Below are 15,005 nucleotides of genomic sequence, written 5' to 3'. Positions count from 1 at the left end.
CAATTCATCCATGTTTTGAGAGACTTGTTAATGGCACCATTGGCTTGTTTTGAAACAAAATGGAATGTTTTTCAATTAAAAGAAGAGAAGAGAGCAGATCACAGAGTTATTTGGCCTGAAAAATTTCAAAATGGGGGGGGAATAATTATTTTTCTATAACAGACTGAAACTATCCTTAAAATCTTTTCAGAGCAAAACACAACAATGAACCTTTTTCCATTAATAATTTTCTCCACAAAAGTCAGCTATTGTTTAAAGCTATTCTACTTATGGCAACGTGGTGGACTACTCATGGCAGGGTAGCTCCTATAAAATACCACAATGTTGCAACTTCCAGAATAAGGTGAGTGTAGGGCACATCAAAACCCTCATCCCCATTGCCTTGTGGGTACTCCTTGGTTGGAGAAAGGCTAAGGGGCATCATCTTGCCAGAAGTGTGCCTTCACTTAGGCATCAGGCAGTCGGCAGCAGCTCTAATCTGTAGCTCTCTGGGAAAAGCTACAGCCATCAAGGCACTGAACATCTGGACTCGGTCTGGCCTTTGGACTCTTTAATGGTCTAAATAGGGGATGGTATGCCTGGGGCAGCCTCCACGCCTCCATACTCTTGCCTAGGTATATGCACTGAATGTCTTGGTGTGATGGTTGCAGGGACCTCTTGCGTGTATGCCATGATCCAGAGGATCAACAGCTGCTAAGTAATACTTTTCCCTCCAGTTCACTCCAGGAGTACAACTGAGTAATACAGGAGTGACACAATAAAATTAGAGAGAGATTGAATCATCTCAACAGCGTATGAGATTCTTCAGATTTTTCAATGCATCCCTTGTGTCAGCCAGTGTCACATCCTGACATATATGGCACACAGAGGCTTTTACTTTTTCGGTCCCAAAGTGAATGTAGCTATTGCTGATAATTATCATTCTCCTGGAAATTAGAAATGTCAAGGGCACCCGCACCCAGATGTTGCCAGTGGCTCCTTTTTGTGCATTTACCATCAAATACCATTCGGATTTATCCTGTTTGCAGAAATCGTCAAGCTTGAATCAGTCCACTTGGCCAGTTGACCTCCGCTGTCATTTAAGATGTTTGACCCTGCTCTTACCCTATCAATACAACTTAACACAAATAACATTTCTCAGCAATGTTAGCATACAGACCAGCTTATGGCAAAAAGGTGCCAACACCTGCAGCTGCTCTACTTTGTGTTGTGATTGATGGTGTTAGCTCTTAAAAACCATAGTCAATAGGCTAGTTGGGGTCAGTTTCCAGATCGGAGAAATATCTGAGTGCTCTTGTTTGGGAGGTGCAGTAGGTGTTGTCCCCGATTCGTTCTTAAACCAGTGGCTCAGTACGATGCTGCGTGAGACATAGAACCCAGTTCTTTGCTGCAGCAAAGGTGGAGCAATAGAAAGCCAGGTACATTTGGCTTCATGGCCCACCCTTAAAGCGATGTCCCACCAGGTGTGAAGAGTCAAATCACCATAGCACTGCAGTGGCATTTTCCTTTATACTTGGTCCGCCCCCCGCACTGTGAGAACTTTGATGTGGTCAAATACATCCAGATAGTAGCCAAAATCATCAAGATTCAGATTAGAAATGGTTATTGAAGATCCGTGGCAAACTTTAGAACAGGAAAGTTATGAAGTTCCCTATTGAAGTTCTTCTCTAGGTTACCCTATATTGTCAGTCAAATAGGGCATTCTTCACCTTGATAAACTGCCATGCTGAGCACCGCGAAGCAGCTGCTGTGTTTCAGTCTGGAGGTGGCTGCGTCCCATTAGTGGATGAAATACACTAACGGAATTAGTAAGCTAAACCCAATCCAATAGTTACTTTTGAAGCCTTTAGCATATCGGGAAGTACCTGTTGCAGCTGTTGCCCTTTCACAGCTGTATAAATGCAAGTGTTTGCTGAAAAGGTGGAAAGCAGAAATAAGGCTTTAATGAGCAATATGTTTAGACTAAAGTTTGGGAAGAGCTAGCAAAGTGAAAAAGCAAGCGTGCAAGTTGCTAGCAGGAATTGAACCATGACAGCAAAATGCAGTAAACTGGTTTAAGCTGGTATAAATCAGGAGTGTCTCAGTTGAAGTTGGTGGAATCAAGGTCTCAATCTAAGGTCCTGGTGCAGGACGCCAAGTTCGTTCTCAAGTCTCTTCTCAATCCAGAAAGCTCTAAAAACGTGGCCATGGTACCTCTGTACCGAGTGCAGAAGCATACCCTACCCTCTGGCTCACATGTAGTAGCGTAACTAAGGGGGGAAAGCACGGCACCAGTCCCTGGTGCTGCCTTGTGTGGGGTGGGGGTGAGGGGAGGGATGCAAAAATTGCAGCTACTGCTAACTGCCGGCCTGCTGCTGTTCTGTGTGCTGCTGTCTCCTAGGTCATAAAACTGATCAGCTGTGCCTCTGCTCACTCTCCATGCAAGCCACATCCTGGAAATGAGGCCTTGTGCCACCTTGGAGCAGCCTTGAGAATACACGTCAGAGCAGGATCCCTGCTTTGGACTTGCTAACTGGTGCACACTCTGGGCTGCTCTAAGGTGGTCTCTTTTCCAAGGTTTGGCAAGCCCAGGGTATGAGTGAAAGGGTGGGGTGTGCATCACAGCAGCGATCCTAGGGCACTTTGACATGTGCTCTGGGGGAGGAGGGGGTCACTTTAATTAGAGCGGATCCGAGAGCTGCTCTAATTAAAGCACCTCAGTGTCTCATGTATTGGGGTCCCCGCACTTCAAAATGGTGGCTGGGGCACTTGAACTAAAGCGCATTCAGTGAGCTTTAATTAAAGTCCCCCTGCCACCATTTTGAAGCACAGGGACAATGATTCATGAGACACGGAGCCTGGCTGGAGCACGGTAATTACAACACTCCAACAAACTCAATTAATTGAGTCTGCTTCAATGTGCTGTAATTACAATGCATTGGAGCAGCCTCGCAGCATGTCTACAGGCACCCCTAGGTTTGGCCTAAGAACAAACCATGAAGGTCATGCTTAGCTCTCAGTGGGTGCACCTACATGTTCATTCATGCACTTTTGCTACTGCACATAAAATTAGATACTTCTAATGTGAGGTACTAAACGCACATTAGGCTGCCCTAATGCGCACTAGCAAATGCGAATGCTTTTTTAGCGATGCTTAATGCGCAGTAGCTTAATTTTATTGCGCATTAGCATATTAGCACAGTTTTTGTTCTGACACTCTAATGTGCAGTAAAATAGGCTACTGCACATTAAAGCGCACATGTAGATGCACCCAGTCAGTTTTGATGAGCTTTACCCACTATATGAGTGCTTTGCTCAATCAGGGCAAGATGAGAACTGGAGATATGCACATCAGAACACCACTGCTTCTGCAAAACTTTAATTTCCTCAGGGTCTCTTTAGTGAAAAGTTAGGCATCCCACTGTGAGAGAGACACTTCCTAAAGAAGAAGTGCTGCTTCATCTACATATCAGTTAAATATTATTACCCATTATCTAAATATTATTATATTAGTTTGTGTTTATATTAGTTCTGCAGAAACTTATTGAAAGCACAATAAATATTGCTCACATATACAAGTTATTTTAATGGAGTTGTCTATTTTTGGAGAAGTCATCTCTATTCTATAATAGATATGAATAGAAAAATAATCAGCAATCGGTTTCTCTAATATGAAAATAATATATTTACATGTAAATGCTTATTAAATGTCTTCAGTAAATCTATTGACTTAAATTCTTTTTATTATCCTTAAGCACCAGGCCCTCTTTAAAAATGTTCATCTCGTAACAGAAGTCATGCATGGTTCTGTAACACATGTTTCTAAGATGAATGGCCTCTGATGATAGGACAAATCCTGTTCCAGGTGCTCTCCCTTGTGGTAGACTTCCTTGGTAGGATAGCAGAAAAAGATTGCTGCTTCTGTTCAAATTTCAGGGCCAGAATACCACCAATTCTGGTCCCTCTTCATAGGGGCCAATAGCTGCTGCCTCCTTTGACCCTGAGCATAAATCCCTGCTGTTCATAGCATCACAGCTCATCCCAGCAGAAGTGCAAGGTTTGCTGCAAGAAGCACCCAGGCACCATGTTTAGTTAGCACTGTTGCATGTTCCATGCATGATCCTGGTATTATGCACCTTGTAATCCTGGCACTTTTCCCAGTATAAAGGAACCTTGAAGAGCTAGGCTCCATGGCAAAAAGGAGGAGTTGTGCATCTCCTGTTCAGTCTCCTGAAATCTTTCACACACAACACACTGCAGCCAACACCAAGGCAAAACCAACCCTGTCCAAAGAGCACCCAACACATAAGAATAGGTGAAGAGACCTAGCTCAGAATTCATTATACCAGCCTATTCATGAGAATTGAATCAAGCTGGAGATCCTTAATTTAACTTTCCTCTCTCACAACCTTGGATTACAGATGGAATGGGACACAAATTCAGACCATGCTTGGGCTTGGTTTTACCAAATAAAATCCTGACCAATGAGACTGTACCAAAACTCATGTTATTTAGTATGTGTATTAACTTGTATGACAGCAGTGCCCAGAGCTGGTTCTCATTGATTACACTGAGGTGTTCCAGGGCCAGTCGGGGCTCTATTGTGCTACAGCCACGTGGGAAGGCACACAATGCTTTCTCCATTCTGTCCAGCACTGGATATAGTGGGGGGCAGGGGAAAAGGACTTGGTTATGGGGGTCTACTACAGGCCTCCTCATCAGGATCAAGAGCTAGACAATGTATTCTCTGGGCAGCTAGCAGATGCCACACAGGCGAGGGAGGCAGTGGTCATGGGAGATCTAAACTATCCAAATATCTGCTGGGAGGAGCAGACAGCCAAAACAAGCCACTCATGGAGGTTCTCACACTGTGCAGGACCTCCACCTAACCCAGGTGGTGTCTAGTCCCACCAGGGGTAGCGCCTTGCTTGACCTGGTCTTAGCAACAGGGGATGATCTCATGGGGAACATGCGAGTTCATGGTAGCCTGGGAGATAGTGACCATCACTTGGTCGAGTTCAGTATCCAGCGAAGGGTAGGTAAAGTAACTAGTGGGGCTAAGGTGCTGGACTTCAAAAGGGCCAACTTTAGCAAGCTTAGAAGGCTAGTTAGTGAGGAGATACAACTCAAGAACATAGAGCATATGGGGGTCCAGGAGGGTTGGAGGTATCTCAAGGGAGTGATCCTTGGGGCTCAAAAGGAGTCTATCCCATTACGTAGGAAGGGAGGTAAGGGGGCAAAAAAGCCCCCTTGGCTGAACAGGGAACTCCACGAGAGTCTGGGGGCAAAGAAAGAGATGTATAGGCAATGGAAGCAGGGAGCAGCCACCAAGGAGGAATATATCTCCCTGGCGCGCTATTGCAGGAAATCGGTTAGACAGGCCAAGGCGGGGCTTGAGCTCAGGCTGGCTTCAACAATCAAGACCAATAAAAAGTCCTTCTTCAGGTATATAGCGGGCAAAAGGAAAGCTCAGAGCAACATAGGGCCCCTGCAGGACAAATCGGGACAGTTGGTGGTTGATGCGGGGAAAAAAGCAGAGCTCTTCAATGAGTTCTTTGCGTCCGTATTTCTATGTACCGACCAAGCCAATTCCCCCACCTCGATCATTGACGGATGTCCACATGGCACCAGTCCACCTACGGTTAGTTCTAAAATAGTTAAGGAGCTCCTGGAGGCACTGGATGGGTACAAGTCAGCAGGCCTGGATGACCTCCATCCACGGTTGCTGAAAGAATTGGCCAGTGTCATAGCTGAGCCACTGGCACAGCTGTTTGAGCACTCGTGGTGCTCTGGCCAGGTCCCTGAGGACTGGAGAAGGGCCAATATGGTGCCCATTTTCAAGAAAGGGAGAAGGGATGAGCCGGGTAACTTTAGACCAGTCAGTCTTACCTCTATTCCTGGGAAAATGCTAGAGAAAATAATCAAAGAACACATTTGTGCAGGCCCAGCAGGGGAAACGATGCTGAGGGAAAACCAGCACGGGTTTGTCACAGGTAGATCCTGCCTGACAAATCTTGTAGCCTTCTATGACCAGGTCACACACTGCCTGGATGCGGGAGCCAAGGCTGCTGTCATCTTTCTGGACTTTAGGAAGGCCTTCGACACAGTTTTGCACCCTATCCTCACTGGGAAGCTAGCAGACTGTGGAGTGGACGCCTACACGGTCAGGTGGGTGGCCAGCTGGCTTAGGGATCGCACCCAGAGAGAGGTGGTGGATGGTTCCTTCTCGGCCTGGAGGGAGGTAGGCAGTGGGGTCCCACAGGGTTCGGTCCTTGGACTAATATTATTCAATATCTTCAGCAATTTGGACGAGGGCATGGCGAGCACCCTCTCCAAGTTCGCTGATGATACCAAGTTATGGGGCAAAGTTAGTACACCGGAGGGCAGGGAGCAGATTCAGGCTGACCTGGACAGGTTGGATCAATGGGCAGAGAGAAATAGGATGCAATTTAATAAGAATAAATGTAAGGTACTCCACCTGGGAAGGAGAAACCCCTAGCACACCTACAGGTTGGGGAGTGTCCTTCTCAGCAGCTCGGAGGCAGAGAGGGATCTTGGAGTCATAATTGACTCCAAGATGAACATGAGCCAGCAGTGTAACGAGGCCATCAACAAGGCCAATCGCACCTTGTCGTGCATTAGCAGGTGCATGACTAATAGATCAAAGGAGGTGATGCTCCCCCTCTATGCGGCACTGGTCAGGCCACAGTTGGAGTACTGTGTCCAGTTTTGGGTGCTGCACTTCAAGAGGGACACAGGGAATCTTGAGAGGGTCCAGAGGAGGGCCACTCGCATGATTAGTGGCCTTTGTGATAGACCCTACCAGGGGAGGTTGAGAGAGCTGAATCTCTTCAGCCTTCACAAGAGACGGCTGAGGGGAGATCTTGTGGCCGCCTATAAATTTATTACAGGAGGTCATCGGGGAATAGGGGAAGCGCTGTTTACTAAGGCATCCCAGGGAGTGACTAGGAACAACAGGTGTAAACTAGTTGAGAGTGGATTTAGGTTAGATATTAGGAAGACATTTTTCACAGTAAGGGTGGCCAGGATCTGGACTGGGCTTCCAAGAGAGGTGGTGCTATCACCTAGCTTGGAGGTCTTCAAGAGGAGGCTAGATAGTCACCTGGCTGGGGTCATCTGACCTCGGTCCTCTTTCCTGCCAGGGGCAGGGGGTCAGACATGATGATCCATTGTGGTCCTTCTGACTGTACAATCTATGAATCTATAAAACATAGAGCAACATATTCCAAGTTCGGTCTATTGCTGAGCATCATCAACCCTCCAACACACAGACAATATTCCTTCTCCGGTTTATGGGTTTGTTGAGATTGTATTAGTTAATAGTTGTAAAGTATCTGAAGTTCCTCCCTTATGTGCAAAGTCACACTGGCTGTGTCTACATGAGACACTGACTGCACAGTAGCTTGTTACTGCTGCACAGTAGTGTTGTGTGACAAGAAGCGAAGCAATACTACTGCATAGTAGTAATGAGTTACTGCACAGTCAGCGTCACCTAAAAGCTCCAGTTACTGCACAGTCATTTAGTACTTGTGTTTACTAAATGACTGTGCAGTAACAACCGTGCGGTCAGCGTCTCGTGTAGACGCAGCCACTGAGTATTATTATCAAGACTATTATTTTATTTGTCACTATCAGATCTATCATTTGCAACTCCTTTGTCATTTCCATTGTGGATTAGTGTTAGAGTTCATAGTATGGCAATGGCTTTGCAGCTGGCTCTGCAGCCACTTGTAAAGACAAGCAGTGCTTCTCTGAAAGTTGCTCCTGCCCTTGGCCAGTTGCTTTTTCCATTAAGGTACATGGACAAAATGCTTGTGCATTAGAGCTGCACCACTGAAGGACAAATATGATCCTGTCTTTAGCTGATCTTCCAGAAGGGAAGGAACAGGATTTACCCAGAGAATAACCATGTTGCTCACAAACACATAATACTTTCACAAACAAAACTCACATCAACTCCAGCAGGAGATAGGGCTGGACAACAAAAGAAAGGGAAGACTAATAGCAGTAGTAACTGTTGAATGTCAGGCCTCCAAGACAGCATCCCATTTCTTTTGAGAGGTGCCAGAGTTGAAACTGCCTCTGGCAGTGACTTCTTAATACTCCTTAGAAGTTGAGCATTCACACAGCTGCCAAAGGAATAAACCTATCAGCTCTCTTACACACCCACTGTGCAGAATGGATATATTCTTACCAAATTTCCACTGAGAGTTAAAGGGGTGGAGTCCTCTTCTGTTATTGTGAAGGACTCATGTAGATAGCAGATCCACTCAAATCGTTTTAAACAAAAAGTTTTCAAATCTAAAGATCATCTTAAAAAATACCTTTCATGAAAAATTGTCAACATGCTTCTGTCATTGGCAAAATTTTCCAAGGTATAAAACATTGCCTTGACTTTATTAAAAGCATGTCCAAGAAAATAGGTTATGTACAAGATGAGTATTCGTAAGTCTATTGTAGCCTTTTCTATTTGGTGCATGTCTCAGATACCCACATCTGGAGAAATCTTAATCCTTGACAAATCTTTCTAGAAAAAGAAAGTTGGTAACCTTCATGGTAGCAAAGAAAAGCTGAAGCATCACCCAAAGTTCTGGAAACTAGAAGGCAAAAGCAAGCCCTCTCCCCCCACCTCAATAATTAGTCTTTTCAGTCTCATCATTTAAAAATTAATCTCACAATTTTTAAGCTATGATTTCTGAATGCTTAGGATGGGTGTGCAAATAACTGATTTTTTGGTTTGCCTGAATGGGACAATCAAAATAATTTGTGTTTCTGATCCACTTGAAATGAGACCTTTGTGCTTTTTCCATTGAAACAAAACAAAATTTATTTTGGGTCAAATGAAACCTTTTGATGTGTTTTAACTAGTCACAGGGGGGGTTTTAGCTGACATAATTCAAATAGCGTTGCGCAACCTGACTCTTCTTTTTGTAGTTACAAAAGGTTTGAGCAAGAAAGTTCCTCCAGCATTAACTGGCTTCACTGCAACTATAACCTTTACAGACGAGACACGCAGCAGCCTCACTCCCACCAGCCCAAGCACAAATCTTTGTCCCAAATCTTCACAAACAACCATGGCTAGATATTATTCTGTAGCATATCAAGGGGATGTCAAATCCCCTTACATAACCTGTGTAACCTGCTCCCCCCACCCACCCATACATACTGTCAAGGTGCTATTTCTCTTGGGTTTGAAGCCTTGTGGATCTAGAGACAAATGGTGAAGATTTTTGCCCTTTATCAGTGTAGTTTTCTCATCAAATCCTACCATCTTTACTTCTTACTTACCTGTATTCGCTCACTGAGTGAATTTTAACTGCAAAATCAAAATCACTTGAGGGTGTTATCTATTGATAACAACTTAACACATGGCAACTGGCTGCAGATATTTCAGTTCCTGTGGCTTTACTCTGTCTTGACCTCTTTGCTGAAGGGGCATCACTTTTTTCAGTACCAGTCAGTCCCTCATTAGTATATGTGCCCCTGGTCTCTGAAGTATATTAGCATGTTCTGCTGGGAGTATTATAAAGAGGCTGGTATACATAAACTGGGTTGACAAGCAAAAGCAAGAATCATGATCATAATTCTGGGGGACCATAATTCTGGGGATCATGCCAATTAATCCATTATTAATTGGCATGAGGCATAGCAAGGTGACACTGCCTTGGGTAAGAAGAGGAGTACAGGAGGAATGAACACATGCTGAAGAAAACGTTCCCAGAGCTGGTAACAGCGATACTGATACCTCCCCCCCCCCTCCATCACCCTGTGCCAGAAGCCAGCACAGTGTATTTCGTTCTTCCTGCCATTTTAAAAACTTTTCTTTCTTTTGAATATTGAGGTTTTTATTTTAAAGATCATTAGTTTAATTTAATATGCTTTTATAGAAGGGAGTATCAATCAAGAATTTGGCCCTCCTGTGTAAGGAGACCCCCCAGAGTCATCACTCTGATAGCCTGTATTAAATATGTACTATTCCTTACATGCGGATAGCTGCGTGATCATAAAAGCTCCACCTCATCCGATGTTGGGTTGACATCTCTTACTGGCACTCTTGGCAGACAGCAATGAGTGCAGGTAGAGGCAAATCTCTCTGGGTCATGGCAGGCCAAAGTAGGAAGCTTCGATTGCCGCTGCCTGGCCTCTGTCTGTTCACTTAATATCTAGATGAGTTTGCATATTATAGCAACTTGACCACAGTCTCTCTGCTCATCTTTTGGACTAGCTACAGGCTTTAGAATAGATGGCATTTAGTTGATTAGTCGGGTTCGCTATATTGTATTTTTTGGAGCGGGACAGAGAGGTTTCTGGTGGCCCTCAGTAAATATGGTCCCTGTTTTGGGACAAAAACTGATTAACAGCTATTCTAAACTTTTCGCTTGTGTACAGTGAGCCTAGGTACCAGGAGGGCGAGCAAGCACTGCTTTAACCATGAGGATTATCATTCTTATTTATTTGGACTTATCAAGTGTTACAATCAGTAATCTCTCAGGGCACATAAAAACAAGGACAATAATTAAAGAAAAAGGCCAAAATTGTTCTAAAGTAGGCTCCTACATCCATATCTGTGACACTTAAATAAATGGCATTATTTTCAAAGGCTACTGAACACGCCTGGTTCACACTGAAGTCAATGGAAGTTGTGAGTTTTCAGCACCTTTGAAAATTTTACCAAGTGTTAAGGTGTATAAAGATGGATTTAGGCACCTGCTTTTTAAATAGTCTTTGGTTTTTTTACAAAGCATCGCAACCAAAATGTACAAGCTGTCACAATGCCAACAACAAAATACATCTCCACCCTTTCCCAGACATCTCCTCCATATCCACACTTAGACATGCCCAGCACACAGTGAAGAATACTAATAAAACAGATAGGCTTTTTCATGCCACCTAAAAGTCACTGATTCTGGCTCTGGTGAACAAAAACGTAATCAAGGAGCCCTGAACAATCCTGCCAGAGGTCCCTCTTCATTTAAACCAGAGGCAATTGTTTGATTCCTGCTAATAACACATTAAAAATTGGATGCATTGTGCTTTCTTCCAAGACTGGGTAGCCAGGTCTTCTGGAGTTGCTATAATAATATGAATATATGATAGATATTATGAGAAATAAATTGCAAGGCAACATTCAAAGTGTTAGGCTGGTGGAGGCTCTCTATCACTGTCCTGTTGTGATTAAAAGTGTGTTGCACTAGAGAAGTTGTCTGTTTTTAAAAGCGGACTCTATTTACCTTTTAGATATCATCACTAAAGTCAAATATGAATGAAGAAAGGACTGGAAGTAGCTGCACAAAGTACTCTTCTTCTAGAACAAAAGTGCGTGGCTTTATTCTTTTTCCCTTAATATAATGAATTTGAAATTAGCATGGAAATGGCCTGAATATTGTTTTTAAGAACAAAACCATTTCTATGCTGCCCAGTCCAACAGGAAAAATACCATCACCACAGGACAAAATATAAGAAGGGGGATTCAATTCTAAAAAATGCTCCTGGCAATGAAAAAATATAACTTCAAATGTGAACCAATTCATTGAGGCCTTAACATTCATTTGTTGCAAATGGAGGGGGCAGTGGGAGCTCACGCCACAGCCAATTGGCGTGTCTCAGGCGGAGAAAGGTCAAGTGCTGGCTGTGTGTGTGTGCTACTCTGAGACTTTGTTAAAATGATGGTATTAAACAGAAGTTACATCTGAGGTCAAGTGACCGCAATAACAGGGGACACAGTGAGCCCTCAAATCATTTCCAGTGATGGAAATGACATGGAACTGACATAATATCTGAGGTGAGATGAAACTGAAATCCTCAGCACCTGAACATTTCACCTACTGATGGGTAACATGACCCTAACCAATCTTATAATCATATCTGTGTTGGAGGGGAAGCAGCATTTCCAGGAGCAGAAGGCACAGTCACTGTTTTCTATTTTTTTGGCTCTGGCTGGGCTTCTAGAATGATGTTGTTAAAAGTTTCAATACTCTGCTTTAAACCTTTCAAATCAATGTCTTGTTACAAAAATCAGCTCCCACCTCCAATGCAGTGTTTCTTCCTCCACTTGTATTTTTCTCCACTTGACACAGTTTCTGTCAGGTATTTAGGGAACAGCAGCTCTGCATGTTTAATGTGGTCTTGGAGATGTTGCTACAGATGCAAGGCTGGCCCACGCATGGCTCTCTAAAACAAGCAGCCCCTTAAAAGCAGGTTTTTGAGCATTATTTTGATATGTTCAGAGACGGTATGTGATTTTGGTAAAGCAAACTCTTTTGTAAATGACTGCCTCTTTTAAAAAGAAAGGGGGGATTAACCTCTTCGTTACAAATCCTATCGCCCTGGATACCTCTTATGGTACCAACATACTTATGTTCTACATGTGCCTTTCAAATATCAGGCTGGATGAGCAGACTCCTGGTTTTAGCGGCATTACCATTGAATTCCTGTTTGTGAAAGAGGAAAAACAAAGGCCAAATGAAAATCCTGTTTACATAAACACATTAGACCATGTCTCCTAAAAATATACCCGCAATATTTTGTGTGCCAATATATTTGCACAATTAAAACAAATAATTGTACTTGACTGTCCAATGAATCAGCATGTATTTAAATGCGAGGGAGCCAGCAAAGACTACATTAGTTCTGTTCCCCAGACCTGTCAAAGCTCCAAAGAGATTAAACGTCTGACCCCTTCGTCCCTAACATTGCTCCACCAGAGACATTTCTGTCACTATTTCTGCCACTTGGCTTTCTAAGATGCCACAAAGCCTAGGGCGACCTCTGCTACATTTCAGTGTTGTTTATTGATTTCTGACCCAGTGCTTAATAGTTTTCCCAGTCCCCCTGAATGGCTTTTGTAAGCAATAGGGTTTGTACATCTCACCGATCAATACCTTTTATATTTACAATAAAATTGAAACTGCTTCTGCTGGGGGTGCAACCCAGCATTTGTCATCCTTCAGCGAGGGAAAACTATGTCATTATCTGAATTAAAACATTTATTTCTGATTAAGAGAGTGTCCTATCTCATTAATTTTTCCCTTTCCAATAGAAAGGGAATAGAATCCTATTGATTTTTGCACTTTTACACATCTCCACTGCTGGGAAGATAATTGAGAAGTTAGCCAGAATAAATGAAGTTTCAAGTCTAGCGGGCCAGCCAATACCTTCCAAATTCAAGGTGTTTTTATGAAGCTGGATTTTAATTTGTTGGCAAGCTGAAGCACTGGGACTTATTCGGCTGAGTAAATTGGATTAAGAGTAGAATCTCCTTGAAGCATGTCTTGGTGAATGCAGAGGGGCTTGCTCCCCCTAGACAGCCGCAGACTTGCTTTAGATTTATGCTAAGACAGCTTCCAAATTGCCCTCCTTCAAAACTCAACCTTGCTCCAGGAAGTGGGGATTAGTAGACCAAAAGCCTATTAACTTCCATTTCTTTCATAGGATTCATTGCCTTAAAAAACAACAGCAATCTAATCAGAAGCCGAACTAGGCCTTCAGCTTCTATGTCAATTTTCTGCGTCAATTGATTACACTTTATTAGAATAACGGGATTAAATCCAAGCATCGTTAAAAGGAATTCCCTCCACATGAAGCCCTACTTCCAAAGACCTTTCCTGTGTCAGTATTAGCAATTATACTACATATATCGGGGACTGCTCGTTCTAATGTTTTTTCCTTTCTGAATTAAAAGGCAAGATTCTGTTTTCATTCCCATATGTAAAGAATGTGACTTCTCCATATATATTTCACTAGAAAACACAGTCTATGGAATCAAGTATAAAATGAAGGGAGTTAAAGTATATGCTGCAAATCTAAATGCATTACAAACATTATCACCAGATTTTGTTATTCAGTAGAGGTTTAATTATTGTATACTGAGCAATATGATCCTTCCTAAATGTTTGAATCTTTTAGGGAAAAACTGGGTTTCTTCTGTTTTATTGATAAATAATATACTTTTAGATAATGCTAAGCTAAATCTAGGCAGAAAAAAACATATTTCAACTGCATGTCTCTCTCAGAGAGATGAATATGGAGACTCCTAGAAAAAGAGTTTATCAAAAAGTTTGTTTCCTTACTTTCTTTCATATGTTCTTTACATCCCTGTGGCTCCAGTATGCTGTTGATTTGATTATTCTTCATTACTATAAAATGTACATGTCCAAAAAAAATGGAATAGTGCAATGCTAAGTGCTGTAAATTTGTGCTTTGCTGGCACAGATTTTGTGGGTTTTTTTTTAATCTTTGGTCCTCATTAGTTTTCAAAGAAGAAAATTACAAAATATACATGATAAAGCCCCTTGGAGAAAGCATTCGAAATGCCTTAGTTATAACAAATCCACAGCACTAGATTAAAAATGCTGTGTAAGTGAAGAACTTAATTTCTTGCTGCATTTTAATGCATTGTCCAAAGTACCAAAGTATGCAAAAGGTTGAATACATTCATCACAAACAGTTCTGTTTTCTCTCTTTACACCAATGAGAAATTACAAGATTACCAATGACCTTCCTACCAATGAAGCACCATAATTATGGTCATTTGTTATAAAACAGAGATGAATGGATAGAATTTACATAGAATAAAAATATTATTTAACAGCTGTGTTATTGATGTGTGAAAGTGTAATCCTAATTTATTTAAATGCTATAAATATATTGGTAATGTATTCTTTCCAAATTAACCTCATGAACCTTATAGTGGAAAAACTTCAATTAATATTGCACTAAAATCCATTTTCTCCTGTTGTGTGGAATATGGTGTGAGTGAAAAAATTATAGCTAAAATGCCAGTGCACCCTCTGTAAAGACTTGTTTGATTTTTCATTCCTTGATTCATGATTTCTGTATCGAAATTGGTTAGAAAACAAAATCCCTTACATTATAAACAAACTGATTAGAACAGGTCTATGAAAATTGTTTTCTTTCACTATAAATTACACCTACAAAAGCTGTGCTAAACAACTATTACTATCTGCTTGCCAAGGCACTATATTCCAGGATGGTTTGTATATGTA

Source organism: Alligator mississippiensis, chromosome 5 (genome assembly GCF_030867095.1).
Source record: "Alligator mississippiensis isolate rAllMis1 chromosome 5, rAllMis1, whole genome shotgun sequence".
NCBI classification, from domain to species: domain Eukaryota; kingdom Metazoa; phylum Chordata; order Crocodylia; family Alligatoridae; genus Alligator; species Alligator mississippiensis.
Note: the sequence above shows the minus strand (reverse complement) of the source record.